At 36.2% G+C, this 23,836-nt stretch overlaps 1 long non-coding RNA gene and 1 pseudogene across 1 annotated transcript; one reads left to right on the top strand and one right to left on the bottom strand.

The window, feature by feature from the left end:
* Positions 1-14,511: 14,511 nt before the first annotated feature.
* Positions 14,512-16,004, bottom strand: LOC122311468. Its single transcript, XR_006242794.1, has 3 exons — positions 15,700-16,004; positions 14,800-15,284; positions 14,512-14,638 (listed from the first exon to the last, which is right to left on the bottom strand). It is a non-coding gene; the product is annotated as an uncharacterized LOC122311468 (long non-coding RNA).
* Positions 16,005-21,339: 5,335 nt separating this feature from the next.
* Positions 21,340-22,435, top strand: LOC122310420 (annotated as a pseudogene).
* Positions 22,436-23,836: the final 1,401 nt, after the last annotated feature.

The raw sequence follows: 23,836 nt of genomic DNA, 5'->3' as shown, positions 1-23,836 counted from the left end.
CAAGTGTGAAACTCGGACATAAGTCCATGGGAGTTTCAAAAACCTCCTAATTACACTCAAACACCCAACAAGGACTCCATACGAGTCTCAATACACCAAAATAATGGAAAACAATCGAAGAGAAAAATCAAACACCCAATCCGAAACCTTTATGCATAACATTCGGAAACCCAAAATAAATACACTAAATCATGAAAAAACTAAAGAGAAAGGGATTACCTTGGTTTGGAGAAGATTTCGGAAGGAAGAAACTTGATTAAACGAAGAATTTTGAGAAAAAGAGGAAGAAAAACGCACGGGAGGGGAGAAAGGGGCCACTGTGCTCGAGCGGCTCGAGCGGCGCTGGGTTTTATAACAGGCGTTCGCTCGAGCGAACTTAAAACCCTCGAGCGGCTGTCGAGCGGTTTTCGCTTGAGCGGGGTCGAGCTATGGTCGAGCGAGACCTCCAGAAAAACACATTTTGCCCAGTTTTGAAGCACACAACACTCACATGACTTGGACAAATACTGGGAATGTCAATTTTCACACCAAGAGTACATAATAAATGTAGAGAAGCATCATATTCCCATACAACATGCAGTTTAAAACAAAGTATCACACGTAATATAGACGTGCGTGTTTAAAGCGGTCCTTGCTCAATCAAGAAATTTCAACCGTAAGGCGTGAGCGGGGTTGGGCTGAACATGAAACCATAAGTGCTTGGGAAACTCATTCAAGACACAGAAAGTCAAACCTAATGCTGCTAGGACCTGAATCTTTCTGTTTAAATACTTGTCTCAATATGTTCAAGAAAACAGAAAACTTATTCTGTTTTTCACCCCTTTTTTTTTTTTTTTATTTCAACTTCACTTTTTCTTTTCCTTTTGAGATACATATTTTTGCACAAACGAACCATGATGAGGTCATCTAGCCCGTGGTCAATTCTGTATGAAGATAGAGCTTCCTACCACTTTTGATTGCCTCCCCAATAAACTCACAAGTGGTGAAATGTCAATTGACCGAGTTTGGAGTGAAGTGTGTGATGCCAGTCACAGATTACACGAGATACTCATGTTCCAAACCTTTGTAAAATATAGATATATGATACAAATCTCAAAAGACACATGCACTTAGATTTTAGAATTAACAACCCCACTATTATATAGCGCAATCATGAAGTGCATGTACGAGCAGCAAACAACGACAAAGAAACTAGACAACAACAAAAAAACAAACAACAACAAAATAAAACAAAAATGCATGTAATGTATGTAATGCATGTAATGCATACCTGTCAGTCTACAGCACCAAAACCATGTGTGGCTCGCGTCTTTCCCTTTTGGATGATCCACCTTGGTATCCATTTTCTTGAGAAGGGCTTTTCAATTTTCTTGGTGTGCCTCTTAAGCTCAAAACAGTTTGGTCGGATGTGACCAATCTTACCACAATGATGACACACGGGGCTTGCTTTGTGAGCTCTTTGTCTCAAGAAGGTTGAGACATTCTTAGAGTCATTCATGTAATTCTTACCCCTTCCAGAAGGATAAGCAGTTCTCCTATTAACAAATGCAGGAGCATGCACAAGGTGACTCATTAAATTAAAACAGTTTGGTCTAATATGGCCTAGCTTCCCACAATGATGACATATGGGGCTCATGTTGCAAGCTCCTTGTCTTTTGGGAGGAGGAACAGACTTTTGCACTTGCACAGGCTTCTTACCCTTTTCAGATGGATGAGCCTTCCTTTTCTCAGTCATTTCAGGAACAAACACTGTGGTTCTCACATTTTTACCGAAGGCTTTTGAGCTTGAAGGAGCATCAGGATTTTCTTCAAAATAGCCTAAACCACTTTTATCACTAGAGGACTTTCCTAAACTTAGGAGTTTGTCAAGCTGGTTTGTCCCAATGGAGAATTTCTGCAACTTAGTATTTAACAAAGTTAGCTCATTTTCATGAGTTGTCACTTTATCTTCCAAAGTCACATTCCTCTTTTGCAACTCATCTGTTAGACCAATGGCTTCTCTTAGTTCGCCCTGAAGTCCTTCATTTTCTCTTTTGCACAAATCTATTTCCTCAATATGTGCTTTATTGAGTTTCCTCAATTTCACACATTCCTTATACAGCTTCTCATAGATTTCCTGCAAGTCATCTTCATCCCCGGATTCATTTTCAGAAACACTCTCAATTTCAACCACAGATTCACTTCTATGACTTTTTCCTCCAACAGAGGAAGTGAAAGCCATGTAGTTGAAATTTTTCTTCCTGGGAGAACTCTCTTTTGAGTCACTTGACTCAGACTCACTGTCAGTCAAGGAAGCAACATTAGCTTTCTCTTTGGCCCTTTTGTAATTCGCACACTCAAATCGAATGTGACCAAAACCATGACATTCATGGCACTGAATATTGTCATTGACAGCTCTAGTTTCTTGCTTATACCTCCCTTCTCGGTTTTCTGAACTAGAACCTTCATTGAAACCCTTGAACCTTCTCTTCTCCTGTCTTGGGTTTTTCTGGGCAAACATCTTCCTGAATTTTTTAGCATAAAATGCTATCTCCTTGTCACTCATGGCAAGTTCATCAGAAGATTCACCAGACTCTTCTCTAATAGCATTGAGGGCTATGGACTTGTTTTTCTTATCCATAGGAAGAGTATGTTCATAGGTTTGTAAGGAACCCACCAACTCTTCAATTCTCATGTTGTCCAAGTCTTTGCTTTCTTCTATTGCAGTGACTTTGGGACGAAACCTCTCAGGAAGAGATCTAAGGACTTTTCTCACAATTCTGTCCTCAGGAATTCTATCCCCTAAATTGAAACGAGAATTGACAATATCATTAAGTATGCTATAGAAGCCATCAAACGTTTCATCATCCTTCATCCTAAGTTCTTCAAAGTTGGTGGTCAGCATTTGAAGTTTAGAATTCTTTACAGCCTTGGTACCTTCATGGGTAACCTCAAGAATGTCCCATGCCTCTTTGCAATTTTCACACATGGAGATTCTCTTGAACTCCTCCTGGGACACGGCCATGAACATTGCATTCAAGCCTTTGCTATTCCAACTACACTCATTGACTTCATCCTTAGAGTAATTTTCCACACTCTTGGGGGTTTGGACTCCTTCAATGACTACAACCGGTTGTTTCCAACCCTTTGTTATGGAAGCCCACACTCATTCATCCACAGACTTAAGGAAAGCTCTCATTCGAACTTTCCAATACGCATAGTTGCTTCCATCAAAAAATGGTGGAGATGTGAGTGATTGAGACCTATCCATTTAAACCACTACAGCAGGATCACACTCAGGAACTAAATCCTAGCGGAGTGAACCCGCTCTGATACCAATTGAAAAAGCAGTGGTTCTACACAACACTACACCTAGAGGGGGGTGAATAGGTGTAATCTAATTTTTATGGCCTTTTGAAAATTAATCAAACAAGCAGTTAATAAATGAATCAAATAACACAAATAATCAACACATGATTTTGTTCACGGAGTGGAAACTCATTTGAAGAACCTCTTCAAAATCTAAAACCACTCCGGGTGTAAGACACCACCTCAAATCCACTATAGAAATTTTAGTTTGTTACAACCAATTTAGAGACACTCACAAAACCTTTGTATTAGCTAAACTTGGCTTGCAACACCACGAGTGACCCACTCGATCTCTACACGCATGTAGTGTCGGAACTCCGACCTTCCTATAGCTTCCCACGAGAACCTTTCGATCTCTGCATCAACGGCAGCTCCGGACTCTTCCGGCCAACAAAAATGTCCACTTCAATGGACTCAAGTAAGAGTTGATTTTGTGTGTTTAGTGGTGGAGAAGTGTTTATCCAAGAGAGAATCAACCAAATGGGGGAGAGGTTGCTCTAAGAAGTTCTTGGAGGCCCTTAGGGTTTTTGCTCTGATTCTCCACACATAGAACATAAGCTAACATGTTCTATTTATAGTTCCCATCAAATGAGGCGTTCAAAACCCTACATTGTAAGTGATCTGGAACATTGGCTCGAGCGAAGGTCGAGCGCCGAAATCTGCCTGAGTTCGCTCGAGCGCCATGTCGAGCGAGTATCGAGCGGTTGACTCTGCCTGCGTTCGCTCGAGCTCAGTGTCGAGCGAGGGTCGAGCGACACACTCTGCCTGGGTTCGCTCGAGCTCAGTGTTGAGCGAGGGTCGAGCGGTTGAATCTGCCTGAGTTCGCTCGAGCCGTATGTCGAGCGAGGGTCGAGCGGTTGAATCTGCCTGAGTTCGCTAGAGCGCTCTGTCGAGCGAGGGTCGAGCGAAGTTGCTTCTTTTGACCAATAATGAGCACACTTCAAGCCCACTTCAAGCTTTCCGCAACAACACTTGTTACAACACTATTTTACACAGGTTTTCACAAGAATATGCCAACACGCTCATTTTTCCCTCAACAAATATAATAAAAATTACATTGAAATTAACATTCAAACGAAATCAGTTTGAACTGAGGTATGAAAATCTCACTTTCTTTAAGGAGATTTAAGTCCTCTGTGGTATTATTAAAGTAGCATTTTCTTTCTTTATATATATTCAACAGACCATTATTTCGTTCTTATTTTGGATGAAAAAAGACTATAAAGTAGAGGAAATTGTATATTCACAAAAATGGCTTATTATACTGAAGAAATTGTATAAAGTAGAAACTTTTTTTTCTCTTGCTACTTTTTTGTGGATTTCACAATCTTGGATGATGTTTTTAATTATAAGGTTATGAATGATGTACAACCAGGAGAGTGTTACCCCGCTGTACTTTTCTTTTAGGGACTCCAAACATACAATAAGAAATAAATAAATTATTCCTAAATATAAAATGTAACTCGATAGTAAACTACTCAAGTCGTGTTTCAATAAAGTTAGATCCTCCGGCCACCACTCCTAAAGTCTTAACCACATTATAGGAATTCAATTTGTTTACATGTACACACTTATAAATCCCAATAGTTTGCAAGGGATATCCTAGATATCGATATGCCGTAGAAAACAAGTTTCAGTACTACTGGTGCTGATTTTTCTACTCAATTGACATATTTTTCATGTCCACCGCCTGCTTAATTAATAAGTGCATGACATTTCAAATTTAATGACTTGACCACCAAATCTACAAGAGTAGAGCTTGTTTCCAATTAATTTTTTATTTTTTTGTACTTTTGAAATACCCGCATCTTTCAAGGAATTAATCAGAACTTAGAACGAATTGGTTGAAAGAATTAATCAAAAGTTGTGGACTAATTATAAACCTTATCTATGTCTTTCAATACTTTCTTTCTGTAAAAAAGATGCAAATGCACAGTTATTGTAATGCAAATAGTGAAAAATAAACCCTTCACATTGGTTTGCAAGTTGGAAGGTTCAGATGAGTCAAATCATGTGGCAACCATCTATCATGTGTTAGACAAGCTAATAATTAGGTAGTCCAGTTTACATGAATTGCAATCAGATTTACCATGAAGTTTCAATGCTATTTCTTGGGCGGTACGTAAGTCGATTTGCTTTTAGACTATTCCTACAAAATGAGTGCGATTATGATTTTGGAATAAACCTGGCGAATGTTTAATTAATGTGCTCAGTTGCTAATAAATATAATATAAAGGAAACTAGCCCATTTCAAAATAAAAATTTGTAAATATATATTTAGCCCAATGACTATGATTTGTTTGAATGTTTTGGAAGTTGAGCTTAGCTGAATTGATCTCAATTTTTTTATAAATAATAATGAATTGAGAAATATTGTAATTAATTGCAAGCTGTGGAGACCGCATAATCAATGTCCCATTGAAAAAACAGCGTCATGAGAATAAAATTAAACAAATAAAGAAATAAAAATTGATTTTCGACGTCTCGGTGAAGTCTAACCGTGTACGAATTCAATTTATTTACGCAACCTTACAAATTCCTAACATTTTCCCAATTAAGATATCGATTCGATGGTTCGTCCAAAACATGCTAATTAGTGGTGCTGATTTTTCTAGTCATTGGCATCTTCTCCACGCCCACGGCCAATTAAATGCACGACTTGACCATTGACTTTGCTTCATTTTTTTATTTTATTTGAAATAGACTTTTCTTCATTTTGGTTTGTCCTCGAGGAGCTTTTTTATTCAATCATTTTGGTTTTCTCCCAATACCTGCCCTGCCCTGAAAATTACTCTCCTTTACGTACGTTGACAGAAGATGGGGTCGACCACTATAAATGTATTGTCTCCCAGTACCAGGCTGAAAGCTCCTTGACACTCCATATGACAGCGCTATTCCAACAGACCTCACACGCATTGCATTATTAAAATCTAATTTCTCCTTTACGTACGTTGATAGAAGATGGGGTCGACCATTATAAATGTATTGTCTCCCAGTACCAGGCTGAAAGCTCCTTGACACTCCATATGACAACGCTATTCCAACAGACCTCACACGCATTGCATTATTAAAATCATCTACGTGTCCATTGCTAATTGATAAATAACATACAAATTAGCATAAAAGAGATAGGGTGGGCTTGGCTACGTACGTTGAAGCAGCTCACGGATGAAAGATATATGGAGTCAGTGCAAATATATATATATATATATATATATATATATGTAGGCCCAAATCATGCAATATTACACAAAGCTCACCATAATTAAACCATAATTACTAGGAGAGTCTCACAATGCTCATATCATACACTCACACTGGCCACAAGAAATCATGAGAAGCGTTTGTGTGCTGCATTTGGAATCTTGGATTTCAACTTTTAATTGGGTTTGACTTTGATATTTGAAAGCTTTTAAGAAAATAGTTTGATTATATAAATATTCTCATTTCTTTCTTTTAAAAAATTATCTTTTTCTTTCTATTAATCTTGTTTTCAAATTTCTAATATTTAAATTTCAAAAAACAAATCATCCATTTTTAGTGATCATATTTTAAATATATATATATATATATATATGAAAAAATCTTCACAACCTCCCAACACTCCACACTCCACATTTTTTTTTAATTTTTATTATTTGATCTTTTATCAAATATTTAATATATAAATAATGAATAAAAGAATTAAATTAATTTAAAAATAATAAATTCAAAAAAAATATTAAAAAAATATTAAAAAATTAAAAAAAAAGTGGAGTGTGGTGTGTGGAGTGTTGGGAGGTTGTGTAGCATTCCTATATATATATATATTGTACTTTGGTAACTCAACTAAGTGGAGACAAGAAGAGAGGTGCTAGTGAAGCCCATATATTGGGGGTTGGGCCTTGAGAGAGAGAGAGAAGCAACATGCTTTGAGGTTTTCTAGTCTTATTTTCTGGGCCATAATGCATATTGATACGGGTTTAGCTGGTGCTGGGCCATCATCAATTGCATAGGTATGATCATCCTGACTCATCTTTTCACTTAGTCCAAAATAAAATCTCAAAAGAATTGTTTGCATATAAATATCTTGAAAAAGAAAAGGACAAGTTTTTATTTTGTTCCATTTTAAAGGTTGAGTACAAAGAACTCTCTGATTGTTTAGAGATTGATGCTTATAGATATGATTTTTTTAGCAAATTTAAATATATTGTGCATGTGTGAGAGAGAGTTAGATATATATATATATATATATATACTTCCCTATATGTCGCTACAATTTGAACTATTAAATTATGTAATTAAAAGTAACCAAAACTATATTATGATGCTTTGTGATATCCCGTATTTTAGTGTATTTTAATTGAAAGATTATTTTACTTAATTTAAATATTGGTTCTCTTGTTTTAAATCTAATATGTTTCTCATTGGATTTATTTTGTGATTTTTAAGTTGTAGAATTTATTTTTGATGTGCTTTCTTGATATTAATTATTGTTTTGCATTTAAATTGCTTTTTGATTTAAATTAGTTTTTGGGCTTTAAAATTTTTGTGTTGTTGGAATTTATTATTTTATTTTATGTAGTCACTACGTTTAAATTAATTTATTTAATTGGCTGTTTTGAAAATTATTTTCATTGGATTAGTTTTGTGACCCAAGTTGAAAGGGCTGGATATCATTTCTTTCCCTTCATTTTTCTTTTTCCCTCTTTTTTTTTCCCTTCTTCTCATTTCTTTTTCCCTTTCTTTTTCCCTTGTTTCTCCTCCCGCGTGCGAGCCAACCCCTGTCCCTCTCTTCCCTTTCGTGAGTCTCTATCTCACTACCCTCAACGCCGTCGTGCTCCATCGTTCAACGACACCGCCTAGCCTACAACCTTCCCCACCCTTCGGCGAGCTCAACCACCCCAGCCACCACGCCCATGCCCCATCCTTCTCTCTCCTGGCCGCTTAGAGCCCGAAAGGGCCATAAGCTCATTGCGCCGCCTAATGGCACCACCACCACCATCATAGCTTCCCCCTCCTACCGGCCAACATTCTCCACAAATCTCGGCCCTTAACTCGTCGTCGTTTACTCCTAAGAAGCCCATGACCCCCTACGGTTTTCTTCACCTTACGCCACCATCACGCCACCTTTGCCTACCACCTCTTTACCACTTCATCACCGACCTCCGAGCTACCTAAACCACTCTTCCTTAGCTCTAATCCACCACCGTTGAAGTCCATCCGTCTCATTTTTCCGATTTGTGTTTTTAGCCTTCAACCCCAGCCCACGCCGCCACTCACGGCCACCACCACTACCATTAGTTTCACCAACACCCCTAAATCCTTCCATAGCCATCCCAAGTCTTCGTTTATCTCCGTTCAAAAGTTGGGTTTTTAAAACCCACGACCCTTGTCCAATTTTCGTTCTTGTGTGGCTGTGCCACCACTTCTAGCACCTCTTTGATCATCTAAAAATTATATTATAGCGCTATAAGTAATTTTCCAAAGACCTTTATGAGATTTAAATATATTTTGCACTAACAAATCTTTTGTGATCTAGTTGGTTGTACCGAACGTTGAGTTCGAGGAGTTTGGGGGTCGATTGGATTAGAGGATGGTATTGTTTATGGAATTGGATTATGTTGGGATTTGTTGGCTATTGAATATTTATGTCGTGTCATATACATTGCATAATTGCACGCATGTTCATGTTTGTAAATGAAAACTAGGTTTTCGCATAATTGCATGCATGTTCATGTGTATATTTGAAAACTGGATTGTCATGTGAGATATGATTTTGGACATATTTGAAATGAACGGATTGAACGATTTGAGAGAGAGGAACTGTAGTGATGGTGGTAAGCAGGGACGGTAGTAGAGTCCCGCCTACAGAATAAGCTGTAGGGATGGTGGTGGTCTCACATGTGATTCCCGCCTACAGTGCAAGCTGTAGGGATGGTGGTAGTCCCGCTTGTGACTTCCGCCTACGGTGCACACAGTAGGGATGATGGTCGAGTTCCGCATGTGATTCTCGCCTATAGAGTTAGCGGTAAGGATGGTGGTAAGCAGAGATAGTGATAGTCCTGCCTACGATTCCCTCCTAAGGTGCACGTGGTAGAGATGGTAGTAAGCAAGGATGGTGGTAGTCCTAACTGTGATTCCCCGCCTACAGTGATTGGATAAATGGATATGTTAGACCATTTTTTAAGAAAATGGCAGTTTGTGATTTAATGGATATGAGGACACATATCCATTAAATCACCTCATATCCATTAAATCACAAACTAATACAGTACTGGATTTATCTCTAATCTATATAAGTTATAGATTTTTTATATGAGTATATATAATCAAATGTGTAAAAACATATTTACAAAAAGTATATATATTATATTTTTTTAAAACTTCTTAAATATTTTAAAAAGAAATTAAAAAAAACTGATTAAGTAAGCGTACAACTTGCGAATAAGTTCAAACTCAGTAGGAAAAATTAACTGTTCATAAATATAAAATACAATTCAATGATAAAAAATTCTAACTCGACTTGTGTTTGAATAAATTAATGAAACAAATAAAATTTGATCATCCACCACTAGCTAAAGGCTAACATTTTCCAAGTAATTTCTAGATATGGATGGGTCATAGAAAACATGTTCCATTACTGGTTTGCAAGTGATCAAATCATATTGATCACTTGCAACGACTACTGCATTGGCTGAGCGGTAGCTCAATCTGCTTTAAGGCTATTTCAGTGGAAAATATGACAATCACGAGAGTGCGATATTTATGCATTCGGTTAATTTTAAAAATTGTAAGCTGGCTATTAGCGATTGACTCCAACTTATTTTAATTCATTTACTAAATGCACTGACCATCCACGCACGTTATGACGTTTGATCTTCATTGTGGTTTAGATATTAATTCCAATCCACATTATACATTATTGGCGGATCAAGGTCTAACATGCAAGTGGGTCTCACATTTATTATATATTGCTATGGACACATGCAGGCTGCCTGAATTAGCTCGTTCTCTCAGAATTTTTATTATATAAAATGTGAATTTATAAAATATTTTATCTAGCTAGCAGATTATCTTTCATCAGTCTTAAAAAATCAGAGCATATATAAGAATTTGCTTTAAAATTATTTGTAGATAAACGTCTTAATTTTTGGAATATTTATACACTTTTTGCAAATGAAAGTTTTATTATTAAAAAAAAAGAAAAATAAAATAAAGCAGCCTAATTAACAGTACTCCTAATCTTCTTTTTCATTTTTCCTAGCCCAATACATACGTATACAACGTAGAAATCTAATTGGTAAGAATTGGTTAGCCACATAATCAACGGCCCAATGAAACCTACAAAAAATTATTATTTATAGATCAATTCAAATCATCTGAAATCACATCAACACGTTCAAACATAACCTAGTCAAATCAAGTGAAACACTTGGTAGTACTGGAGTTGAAAGGTTCAGGGTCAATGCAACCATGTATCCCGTGTTTGGCATGTTAATTACGTAGTCTAGATTACAATTGCAATTGGATTAATTTCCATGAAGTTTCAGTGCTATTCAATTGCAACTTCATTGGGCGGTAGGTTTTGAAGAAGATTTTGGAATAAATAAACCTGGCCAATGTTAGAGCCTCAGCCTAGCTAGTATTTTCCAAGTAACTGCTAGATATCGATGGGTCATAGAAAACATGATGCTACATTACTGGTGCTGGTTTTTCTAGTCGTTGGCATGTTGTTTACGCCCATGCACGCACTAGTGCACGACTTGACCGTCGACCTAGCTAATTAATGACTTTTCTTCATTTTAGTTTAGATATTCCCAATCCACATGATTACTTGTACGCGGTGGTCCCCGAGGAGCTTTTTTCTTCAATCAGCTCACAAGTGGGTCGACTCACATTTCAAAATTGCCATGGACGCATTCAAGCCCCAAGTTCTTAGAATGCTACTAAATTAATACGAATTTGTAAATATTTATTTAGCACGTTCGCGCGTTAGTTTAATTCAAAGATTAGTGCAAAATTAGGATTTGCTTTAAAATTATTTGTAGACAATAGAACTGATAGAAATTTAAACAATATGTTTCCAACTATTATGAGTTGCATAAACTATAAGAATATCTTCTAATTGGTCCTTCCGTTTATAAAGTCTCAAAAACAAAAATAATATTAAAAAATTATATTCTAATAATATTTTATTTAATTTTAAACTTTCATCTCATCTCATCTCATCTCATAACATATGCGAAAACAATTATATGTTTTTCTTTAAAATAGGAACCAAATTACCAGTCCCAGCCAATCTTCTTTTTCAATTGCAAGTGGCCGCGCATAGACCCGTATAATCAACGTCGTCCCAATATACAAGCAGTCGACCACTATATACCGGTTTAAATCTAAAAAAGATACAAAACTGGACCGAACCAGACCGATTATATCCCTATATGTACGCATAGATCATAGAAAATTAGTTTATTAGGCACAAATCGTGATTTATTTTATAAGTTCACTACAGTTTTATTTATATCAAATTCAACTTTTGATAAATTTTAGCTCATTCAGGAAATTATGAAGTGTTTGTTCGTGTGTCTAAAAATATGAATATTAAAATCAATGCTATATATATATATATATATATAAAGTGTTGTTCGGCAACAGACATATGTCCACAAAACTACAAAGGATTTTATTATCTTGCAAAATGTCAAAGTACACTGTGGCATGAAATTATAATACATAGAACCATCATACTGTTCATAATAAACATATACATGAAGTTACACTGCGAAAAATCTAATTCCTCAATTATCACATTATTCACTCTAGTGAGGTGTTGAGCGAGCCTTGAGCAAATTCTCTGTCTGATGTTCACTCGAGCAACATGTCGAATGAGTGTCCAGCAAACTCTCTGCCTAAGCTTTGCCGGATCGATCTATCACGTGAAGAACTTTCTTTCTAATGATTGTGAAGTCACCAATATGGTCAAAAAAAATTTTCGGTGGTGCTACCCTAAGGCCCCCACAAGGCTTTGCAATGTTCGCTTCGGCTTGGGTCTATTAGCCCAAGCCTGCACTCAAGACTCGTTGAAAATCTGCCAAAAAAACTATAAAGCATCATTGTCAAATCGAGTCATCAAATCGGACTGTCACAAGAATAAACTAAACTCCAGAAACCCAATAAATGTTTCCAATTATTTTGTGCTGCATTAACTATAAGCAAAAACCAATATATACGAGCTCGCATTTTGCAATGAAATTATGATGCTATATATCTGAAAACAATAAATCATAAATTTTCTAAAAACTTTGGCATTTGACAACGATATTATGTTTTCAATTACTTTGTGATTCACAAGCTTTTTGTGAATGAAAAATTAAATATGTTTTTCTTTTAAATAGGAATGAAAATAGTGCCAATCTTCTTTTTCATTTTTTTCTACCCCAATATATACGCAATGCAGAAATCTTGTAATCAATTGCAAGCTGGGGTAGACCGCATAATTTATGTCCCATTGAAGACATGTTTGACCACTATATAGAAGACGGGCCTCTTGATGTTGAAAAGACAGCATCATGAAAATAAAATTAAACAAATAAAAATTGATTTTCGATGACTCGGTGAAGTCTAATCGCGTACGAATTCAATTTATTTACACAACCTTACAAATTCTTAACATTTCCTAAGTAAGATATCAATGGTTGGTAGAAAACATGCTCATCACTGGTGCTGATTTTTCTAGTCATTGGCATCTTCTTCACGCTCACAACCTGTTAAGTCATAACTGTATTCATTAACATTACTTTATAATTATTATATTACTTCTTCCTAGGTATTATAGTAAATCGTGATATTTCTTGACTACGTTATATATGTTAACATTCTCATTTCTTTATTTCCAAAAATCATCTCTTTTTTTTTTTCATTTTCCATTTATCTTATTTTCAAAATATTACTTTCTAATAGTTATGTTTTAAGTAAATTCATCTCTTGTTAGCGATCATACATTTTTAAAAAATAAAATTGTACTTTCCCTTGTTGGAAAAAATAGAGAAAATAAGAGAGGTTCTAGGGAGCATAATGAAAGACAATAAATATTTAAGATGAGATATGGAGAACAACAAATATTTTATACATATTTTTTGAATTTTTTATAATTTATTTTTATTATTCTTTGCTCAATATGGTGTACACACCCGCACCCACCCACACACACACACACATATATATATTTAAAAATTAAGGTTGGCATCTATCAAAACTACTTTTAATTCTAAAATAATTAATCAAGTCCATTTAAATAATTGAAAGAGATAACAACAACTAATAAATATGCATAATTTAGTAATTTTGCTAGGAATGTGTTAAGTAACCAAGCCCATCAATTTTTTTCTTTAATGAGTAGTGAAGCCCATGTATTGGGGGTGGGCTTTAATTGAGAGAGAGAGAGAGAGAGGGGCATCAGGCTTTTGGAGGTTTTTCACACTCTTTTAGGGATGGGCTTACTCTCTAGGCCTTGAGACATATTGATATGTGATGGGCCTTCATAAATTGCTAGAGTACAACAATGATCATAACTCACATGTCAAACTTGCCCAAACTAAAATCTCAAAATAAATGTTTGAAATAAATATCTCGAAAAATAAAAGGACAAAGTTTTAGTTTGTTCAATTTTTACTAGGTGTATACAAAGAGCTCTCTCATCTTTTAGAAATTGATATTTATAAAAATGATTTTTTAGGCATCAAGGATATATATAGATATGTGTGTGTGTGTGTGTGTGTGTGAGAGAGAGAGAGAGAGAGAGAGAGAGAGAGAGAGAGATTTCCCTATATTTCAGTAGAGTTTGAACTATTAAATTATGTAATTAAAAGTAACAAAAACTAGAATTAGAGCTAAACTTAAAAATTGATTTGTTTGTAGACCTCGGTAGAATAGATCTTAACAGAAAACTATAATTCCTATATCAAAGCCTTTAAAATCTTGTGTTAACCAACTATCTTCCTTCCAAATATCAAGACTTATACATTTGTGCTGCGTAGAATTAGAGAATCGGTAATTTGTCAGGGCATACCACAATTTTGGGGTATCATGAACTGAATATCATTCACTTTAAATTTCTTGTAACTTGCACAAATAATCCTTAATACACCATTTTATAGGCATAGGAGGATAAGGAATATGATATGTTGATATATTAATTAATAAGATATATTCATAAATTAAAGATATATATCAAGCTTTTCATTGTGATCAATTTTGAGATAAAAATTTACCTCACCATTGTAAACCCAAAATGGTATTCCAAGGATTCCTGGTTTGACAAACAAAAGATAAATAATGTTAGCGGTTGGAGACATTCCTATATATTATAAGAAGGTGGGGGATTATGGGGTATACATGCATAAAGAAATTTCGTAAAAGTAGCATTCATCGTTTACTTGATAAGAAATTGGACCTGCACTGTTTACTCACCCGTATGGCTTTTTCAGCAAAAGCGACGTTGTTCGCTGAACTCGAAGATGCCGCACTTTCCACAATCTGTAGGGGTCATCCAAGAAAGCTCAAAACCGTATAGCAATAGGTTGTGTAAGTCTGTGCAGGAAATACTACTTGGGTCTTCTAGTACCAGATTGCGGACTGACCACGATGTCTGGAATATATGCTCTACTTGGCACAAGTCCTCCACATCCCCTGTGTTCATCTGGCTATATATCACACATCTAAACCCGACCTCAGGTTGGGATGAAGATGAGTTGGAAGCATACGATCTATTGCCAAAGCAAGTAGATGTGTTCAGATACCCTGGGGAATTCACTCGCTTTTCACAGTTCAACAAAACCATGGTTTCTCTGATTCCCCACTTTCGATAATATGTATTAAGGACGCTACTCTGGCCGATACACCAAAGGATGCAGTGAATGGCACAACAGCAAAAGATGGCTCATGCACCAGACCTGCTGTAATAGAAATGCGCATGTGAGCTAATGGAATATTGTGGAAACCTCTGGAAGAATATTTGTGTAACTAACTAGCTGAGCTGTACAGTGAGGATTTAATCTAAGAATTGTATTTGTCGAGACTTGCATTATAAATACCTATGGAAACAGAGCATTATGTATGAGAGGAAAAACAATCAACAGTGAAATTCTGTCAAGCACTTTCCTTGCCTTTCTTCTCAGTTTTATTCTTTAGTCTCTTTAATATGGAGTATAATTCCATAAATATTCAGAAGGGATGTAGGAGTTGTTATCCTTCTGAATACCTGTGTCTACAACTCGGATTGTTTGGGAAGTGTAATTGATTTCCTGTACGTAGTGTTCTACGGACAATAAGTATAACACAGTTTGGCTGTCCTGACATGACAGGATATACCTTGGGTTGCCGCAGTTTGGAGGATCGTGTTCCAATCCAAATGGAGAGCTAATGTTGGGGATATTGCCGCAGGAAGAAGGAACACAGTGCCGATTTGCATCCTTGGCACTGCAAGTTTGATGAAGAGCTAGCGCACAACTAGAATGATAAGGGCCACAGGTCCTGCAGAAAGGGGCACACCTCTCTTCATTCTAATTTCTGAGAGAGAGAGAGAGAGAGAGAGCATAGCGCATAGCTTCCACAGCTGTGAAGAAACAATATTTGAGTAGTGAGAAATGATCTTTACAAGTTATACATATACAATTTCATGCATAACTTCAGGGAAAAAAAAAAAAAACTGTTTGTTAATAGAATTCAATTTTTTACAAAAGGATCAAACTTTGTACTTAGTATTACTAGCAAGTAGTACTCGTGTCGCAGGATGCTACTAATTATTAGTTTAAATTAGTTGGGTGCGGGCACCTGCGCGTGGCACATGTTGTTAATTAATCGTCTCATCACATTTCTTTCTATTTTATACGATTATTGCGTCAATAAATTGGTCGTGTCACCAAGATAGTTTGATTGTTTTCCTTTCGAGAGAGGTCGGAAAACCAGATCAGACAATTTAGCATTTGCTCGATCGTAAAAGAATGGCAAAGTCATATTTCTTCTTGTTTATGCTTTTCATCTTACACCACAGCCAAGGCCAACATGATGAGTGTGCCGATTCATGGCAGTGTGGCAGCCACGGCCAGCCATTCGATTTCCTTTATGACTCAAGGACCGCCACGGCCAACAATACAGTGCTCGAGCTGCCAATTTCAGTCAAGCTTTTTGTCGAAAAGATTGACTACAAATCTTAGGCAATTCAAGTATATCATCCTGATCTTTGCTTTCCTAGAGGGATCCGGTGACTCAATTTATCTTCCTCACCTTTCCAATTCACAGATCAGTACCATTATGACTTTTCCTTTTTCAATTGTTCACATTCTAAAGGAGAAGAACGCAGTGATTATCCTATGATGTCTTGTCTTAATGACCCTAGATATAGCCACCAAGTTTATGCCTTGAATAATTATTCAGACATCAATGAGTTGCCCACACTACCTTGTAGAAAGATGTATAGTGTTAGATCAATTCCAGCTCAGATTGTATATAATGGTGACGATATCCTTTATTTAAACTGGTCCACACCAGCCTCCAGAAAATGTAGATCAATAAATATTAATACCGAGTTAGAAATTCCATGCTTCCCCAAACACAACGCTATCATCTTCTATACAATTACCAACTCTTTACTCAAATTCTTAACAATTTTGCAGGCTTAGCATATAATAGATGATCTTTTGCTAATCTCATGTTTACTTCATCAGAATAGAACGAGAATCTATTAGTTTTAACCAAAGAGGCAAAACAGAGAAAAAAACAGAGTATTTTGAAAGAAACTTCAATCTCCAACGTGAAGTTTAATTATGATTGTTCTGCCCTTTCATTTCTCATTAGTCTGATATATATGCTTACATAGAGACTCACAAATTTCATTAAAAGCAGAGATACAACTTCCAAACACAAGCTAATAATAGAAAAGCTTAATATAGTAAAACATAAATGAAAAGTTCTTAGGAAATAAACATCACACTAACTGATCTTTAATACTCCTCCTTGATGTCATTTCCAGTTACACCAAGCTGTGACCTGAGAAACTGAAACTTGTCTCTTGGGAGTGCTTTTGTAAATATATTAGCAAGTTGCTCTTCAGATCTACAAAAATTCAAAGCAATTTCACCATTTGATTCAACTTCACGTAAAAAATGATATTTGATTGCAATATGTTTAGTTCTACAATGCTGGACTGGATTTTTGGCAATTGCTATTGCTGATTTATTATCACAAAAAATTTCAGTAGATCCCAACTATTTCTCCCCCATATCCTCAAGTATTCTTCTCAACCAAATGGCTTGGTTTGTACAATTTGCAGCTGCCACATACTTGGCTTCAGCAGTTGATTGTGCCACATTGTCTTGCTTTTTTGAACTCCAAGAAAACATAGCAGATCCTAGACTGAAACAGTAGCCTGAAGTGCTTCTTAGATCATCACAAGAACTTGCCCAATCACTATCTGTAAATCCCACGAGCTTTGTATTTGAAGTTTTCTTATACCAAATACCAAAGCTGATAGTTCCCTGCAGGTATCTTATAACTCTCTTAGCTGTTCCAAGATGAATTTGGCTAGGACGTTGCATGAATCTTGAAAGTAAACTAGTGGCATACAATATATCAGGTATGGTGTTACACAGATACAACAAGTTTCCCACAAGACTTCTATAGATCGATACATCCACTTTCTTTCCACCATCATCCTTCTTCAATTTCTCATTAGGAATTAATGGAGTAGCCACTGATTTACAACCTGCCATGTTGAATCTTCTTAAAGATCTTCAGTACACCTCCTCTGAGAACAGAAAATTCCTTTAGCCTCTTGACTCACTTCCATGCCTAGGAAATAATGCATATTTCCTAAGTCACTCATCTCAAAACTTGCCATCATATCCCTTTTAAATTTTTCAATCATTCCAACATTACTTCTTGTAAAAATTAGATCATCCACATAAAGAGATACTATAATCAAGTCATTACTGTTTTGAGATTTTACATACAAAGCAGGCTCACTTTTGCTCCTCCTGAAGCCTTGCTTAGAGAAATATTAATCAATTCTCCCATACCAGGCCCTTGGTGCTTGTTTTAATCCATACAAAGCCTTTTTTCAATTTATAAACTTTACATTCTTCCTTTTCAAACCCCTCAGGTAGATCCACATAAACCTTTTCTTCCAACACTCCATTTAGGAATGATAATTTCACATCTAGTTGTAATACTTTCCAGCCCTTTTAAGCAACAAGTGAGACTAAGGCTCTAATGGTATCCATACTTGCAACAGGAGCAAAAGTTTCATTATAATCTATTCCATGTTGCTACACATACCCCTTGACAACCAACCTTGCTTTATGCTTCAAGATAGAGCCATCCGGATTTAATTTAGTCTTATAAATCCATTTTACTCTAATAACTTCTTTATTTGCTGGTAAAGAAACCAACTTCCAAGTTTCATTCTTCTCTATCATCCTAATTTCTTCTCTCACAGCTTTATGCCAAACTTCCTCCTTTGAAGCTGCTACAAAGCTATTGGGTTCAAGTGTAGCATAATTACAATGCTCATATACTTCACTAAGAAGTCTTGTTCTTCTTATTGGAGATTCAGGAGTTGACTCTTCTTCACTATCATCAAAGAATACTTGAGTAGCAATGGGACTTTCTGTATGAATTTGCTGAATATCACTTGTTTCAACTTCAGCTTCTTCTTCTTCCATCTCAGTTGATGGTTGAACTGATATCTCAACTCTTGGTTGAACAACCTTCTCAGCTTCCCAATCCCAAGAAGCATTCTCATTAAACCTCACATCTCTGCTCACAACCAGTAGTTTAAACTTCTTGAAAACTCCAAAAACTTCAGATTTTTCATGAAAGAAATAAACCCACATCATTCTAGTAAAATCATCTATGAAGAGAATAAAGTATTTGCTTTGATTGTGAGTTAAAGTTCTCATTGGACCACACACATCAGTGTGAACCAGTTGCAGTTTTTCCTTGGCTCTCCAACTGCTTTCTGATGGAAATGGAAGTTTGTGATGTTTTCCAACCAAGCACCCTTTACAAACTGGTGTCTCCTTTTCTAAGAGAGATAGATCCTTCATCATCTCCTTCTGATGCAATAATCTCAAAGAATTGAGATTGTAATGCCCAAATCTTTGGTGCCATAACATTGTCTCATCCACAGTTGCCACCATAGGCTTAGGAAAGTTCTATTGAATGGGAAAATTCCTACTTCTCCCCATTTTTATTTTAGCTAGCTCCACCTTATTCTTCTCATCATAAATTCTACACATATTATTTTCAAAGCACAAGGAGTAACCAGTTTCCATCATTTGGCCTACACTCAACAGGTTTTGATCAAGGGATGGAACCAGCAATACATCCTTGATGAGTTTTGTACCCTTCTTGGTCTAGATGGCCACTGTGCCTTTGCCTCTAGCTTCAATAAGTTCACCATTACCCATCTTAACTTGGATTTTGATAGAATTGTCCAAATCAGTGAAAATTGTTTCATCAGAAGCCATATGGTTGCTATATCCATTGTCTATAAACCAGATCTTCTCTTATTGAGTGAGAGCTTGATATGCAAAAAATAAATGCTCATTCTCCTCCTTTTCTTCTAAATAGTTGGCTTGTTGATTGTTCTTGTATCTACAATCCTTTTCCATATGCCCAAATTTTTTACAATTCCAACATTGTGGCTTCCCAGCATGATAGCAATTTTTTTCTAAATGATTTTTTTTCTTGCAGATACCACATGGAGGAAATTCACCCATTTTCCCTTTCATCTTACTTTCCTTTTGCACTTGATCAGAATTCTTGTAATCATTTTGAGGCTTCTTTTTATAATCTTTTGTTTTCTTATTTTTCGGATTCACCTTGGATTGGAAAGCATGCTCCAAGGAACCATCACCCCCTTCTTGCTAGCCTTTGTTCATGAGCTTGAAGCAATTCCATCAACTCAGTAATTGACAGTGTTTGTAGGTCTTTAGACTCCTCTATTGATGCCACTACATGATCATACTTCTCGGGTAAACTAATCAAAATTTTTTGAACAATCCTTTGATTTCACCATGGGCACGCATCTGATTAACTAATTCAATTAATCTGGAACCATATTCTTTTACTACTTCAGATTCCTTCATTTTTAAATTTTCAAACTCCCATCTAAAGCCTTGAAGTTTGATGAGTTTTACCTTGGCATTTCCTTGAAATTCTGACTGTAGAATCTCTCATGCTCCCTTTGAAGTGCTAGCCCTCATCAACCTTGGAAAGATTGATTCAGACACAGCCTACTACAGGATGAACAAAGCCTTTGCATCTTTCGTAGTTTCTTGCTTAGATTGAGTTGAATCCAAAGCTCCTACTGCTGGAATTGTCACTCCCTTTTCCACTACATCCCATAGATCTTGAAATAGGAAAAAGATCTTCATTTTGATGCTCCAATAATCATAGCTTTCACCATTGAAAATGGGAACAGAAGTTTTTGCTCCAAAGGTAGCCATTTTTTACCCTTAGATGAACCGGCTCGCTCTGATGCCAATTGTTAGTTTTAACCAAAGAGGCAAAACAGAGGAAAAAAAACAGAGTATTTTGAGAGAAACTTCAATCTCCAACGTGAAGATTGATTCTGATTGTTCTACCCTTTCATTTCTTATTAGTCTGATATATATGCTTACATAGAGACTCATAAATTTCATTAAAAGCAGAGATACAACTTCCAAACACAAGCTAATAATAGAAAAGCTTAATATAGTAAAACATAAATGAAAAGTTCTTAGGAAATAAACATCACACTAACTGATCTTTAATAGAATCTGATGATTATATATGTCAAATTAATATTTTACAGGTGCATCAACAAAATTAGTGACCACTGGTAAGTTATTTATCCCTTAGCTTTTTAACTTTTTATATTAGAAAGTTTCAAACATACGTACTAATTAATCGGGAAAGACGTGAGCTCTTGACTTGGTGAATGTTTGATAAATATATATATATATTTATATGCAGGCCATTTTAGGTCAAACTCTTTTACTACTACTGCTGGCTTTTGCACTTTATTGCGTCTATAGCAATGACAAAGTAGAAAAAGAATATTGGAAGAAGATTGAAAATTTATGGGACGACTACAGAAGCTACAAGCCCACGAGATACTAGTACGCTGATCTTAAAAGGATTACAAATCAGTTTACCGAGAAATTGGGCGAAGGAGCCTACAGAACAGTGTTCAGAGGAAAACTTTCTAATGAAATCCACGATGCCGTGAAGATTTTGAATAGTTCCAAGGGAAATGGAGAAGAATTCATAAATGAAGTTGGAATAATGGGTAGAATCCATCATGTCAATGTAGTTCCCTTGGTTGGATTTTGTGCTGATGGATTTAGACGAGCACTAGTTTATGAGTTATTTTCAATTTTTTTGTCAAATTATTCATTAGAAAAGTTCATGTTTTCAAAGAATTCTAAGAGAAATTTTCTTGGTTGGGAGATACTGCATGATATTTTCTTGGTGTGGCAAAAGGAATCGAATATCTTCACCAAGGATGTGATCAAAGAATCCTCCATTTTGATATCAAACCTCATAATGTTTTGCTAGACCAAAACTTTATTCCAAAAATTTCTGATTTTGGCCTTGCAAAGTTGTGTTCCAAGGATCAAAGTGCAATATCTATGACCACAGGCAGCTGGATCATGGGTTACATTGCTCTTGAAGTGTTCTCTAGAAACTTTGGGACTGTGTCTTATAAAATAGATGTTTACAGTTTTGGAATGTTGTTGCTTGAAATTGTTGGAGGGAGGAGAAGTGTTGACATGACGTCAGAAAATGCTAGCCAAGTTTACTTTCCAGAATGGATCTACAATCTCTTAGGACAAAAGGAAGAGTTGCAAGTTTTTATTGAGGATGATGGAGATATGAAAATTGTAAAAAAACTTGCAATCATGGACTTCGGTGCATCCAATGGTACCCAATGGACCGTCCTTCTATGAAATTTGTGGTTCAAACGTTGGAAGGAGAAGGAGATAAATTAATTATGCCTCCTAATCCTTTTGCCTCCCCAGACCCTACGAGAATCCATGCAAGGAAGCCTATAATGCATTAGGCCAAGAGTTAGAGGTCATCCCTGAATTAGATTAAGTTTTAGTAGTTTGTTTTGAAGATATTGAAATAATCATGTTGTAGTTGAACATTATTAATTTTGATGTTGGAATGATCATGAAGGAATTCAAGGTTGCTTATTATATATGAACTTGATATTATCATATTTGTTTCGAATAAAATTTGATACTTCAGAAGGAGCTAATCGATGTTGACTAGTACTCTTATGGTAGACATGACACTGCTTTAGTGATGTCTACCAAGATTTCCATTTTGTATTGTATACGTGTAATGCATAATGCGTGACCCATTAATAATTAATGGCAGTGACTCAATGATTCTAATTAGTTCTTTGTCATATATTAAGTTTTGAGTTTGTATCAAATTATGAATTCACTTTATACTATTATTATTAACCATCTAATAATTTTTTAATTAAATTATCTGGTGAAGATGGAGTTTAAGTTATAAATGGCTTTGCTAGGGTTGGAGTGACTTGTGGGAAACATGGCAGCCACCAGGGTCCATCATGGTGCCTCGGCGTCAGCAGGAAGATACAGGACTTTTGCAGATATGGTGACCCAAAGTCCTTAGCCGATTCCAGAAGTTGAAATACCTTTGAGACCTTTGAAGGTACTCGATGGGGTGCCATATGTGTCTTTCACGAAGGAGGAAATAGAACAGTCTGCACAACCGTTTAAATTCTCACTAGTTATGAAGTTTATGAGACAGCGGCCATCTCTTGATATTATTAAAGCTTTCATTAGAAGTCTGTGGAGCTTGGATTCACAACTGGTGGTGTTTGCGATGTCAAAGGCCAGGTCTGTGTTCGTTCGATTTTCAAATGAATCTGATTTTGTCAAAGCTTTCTCAAGAGAAACTTGTGATGTAGAAGGAGTGTCTTATCGAATTTTCCAATGGTACCCTAAGTTTGATGAAGAAAAAGAGCCTCATTTGGTACCGGTTTGGATCACACTACCAGGTCTCCCGCCAAACTTTTATCATGAAGCTTTTCTACGAAATATAACGATGCCACTTGGTCAGTATATCCGTCTGGACAACTATACATGGTGTGCAACTCGAATGGATGGAGCAAGGGTATGTATCAAAATGGACGCCTCCAAAAAGCCGCTTGATTCATTCTGGATAGGAATCCCTCATCAAGCTCTAGCCGGTTGCAGAAAGTGGTGTATGAAACTCTTCCTGCATATTGCTATCATTGTCGAATGCAAGTCCATAATGACTCTACATGCAAATGGAAAGGAGGTAGGAAGACGGAAGAGAGGCTCCAAGGAGATGGAGGATGGGAGAAGAAAGCACAGGCTAGAAAAGAAGCAGGAAAACCAGTTGGGTGTGGGGAGTAGGACAAGGCTAAAACAAGTAATCAAGATGAAGTGGGTGATCT

The sequence above is a fragment of the Carya illinoinensis genome, chromosome 5, assembly GCF_018687715.1.
Source record: "Carya illinoinensis cultivar Pawnee chromosome 5, C.illinoinensisPawnee_v1, whole genome shotgun sequence".
Taxonomy (NCBI): domain Eukaryota; kingdom Viridiplantae; phylum Streptophyta; class Magnoliopsida; order Fagales; family Juglandaceae; genus Carya; species Carya illinoinensis.
This window is presented reverse-complemented; position numbering and strand designations above follow the sequence as displayed.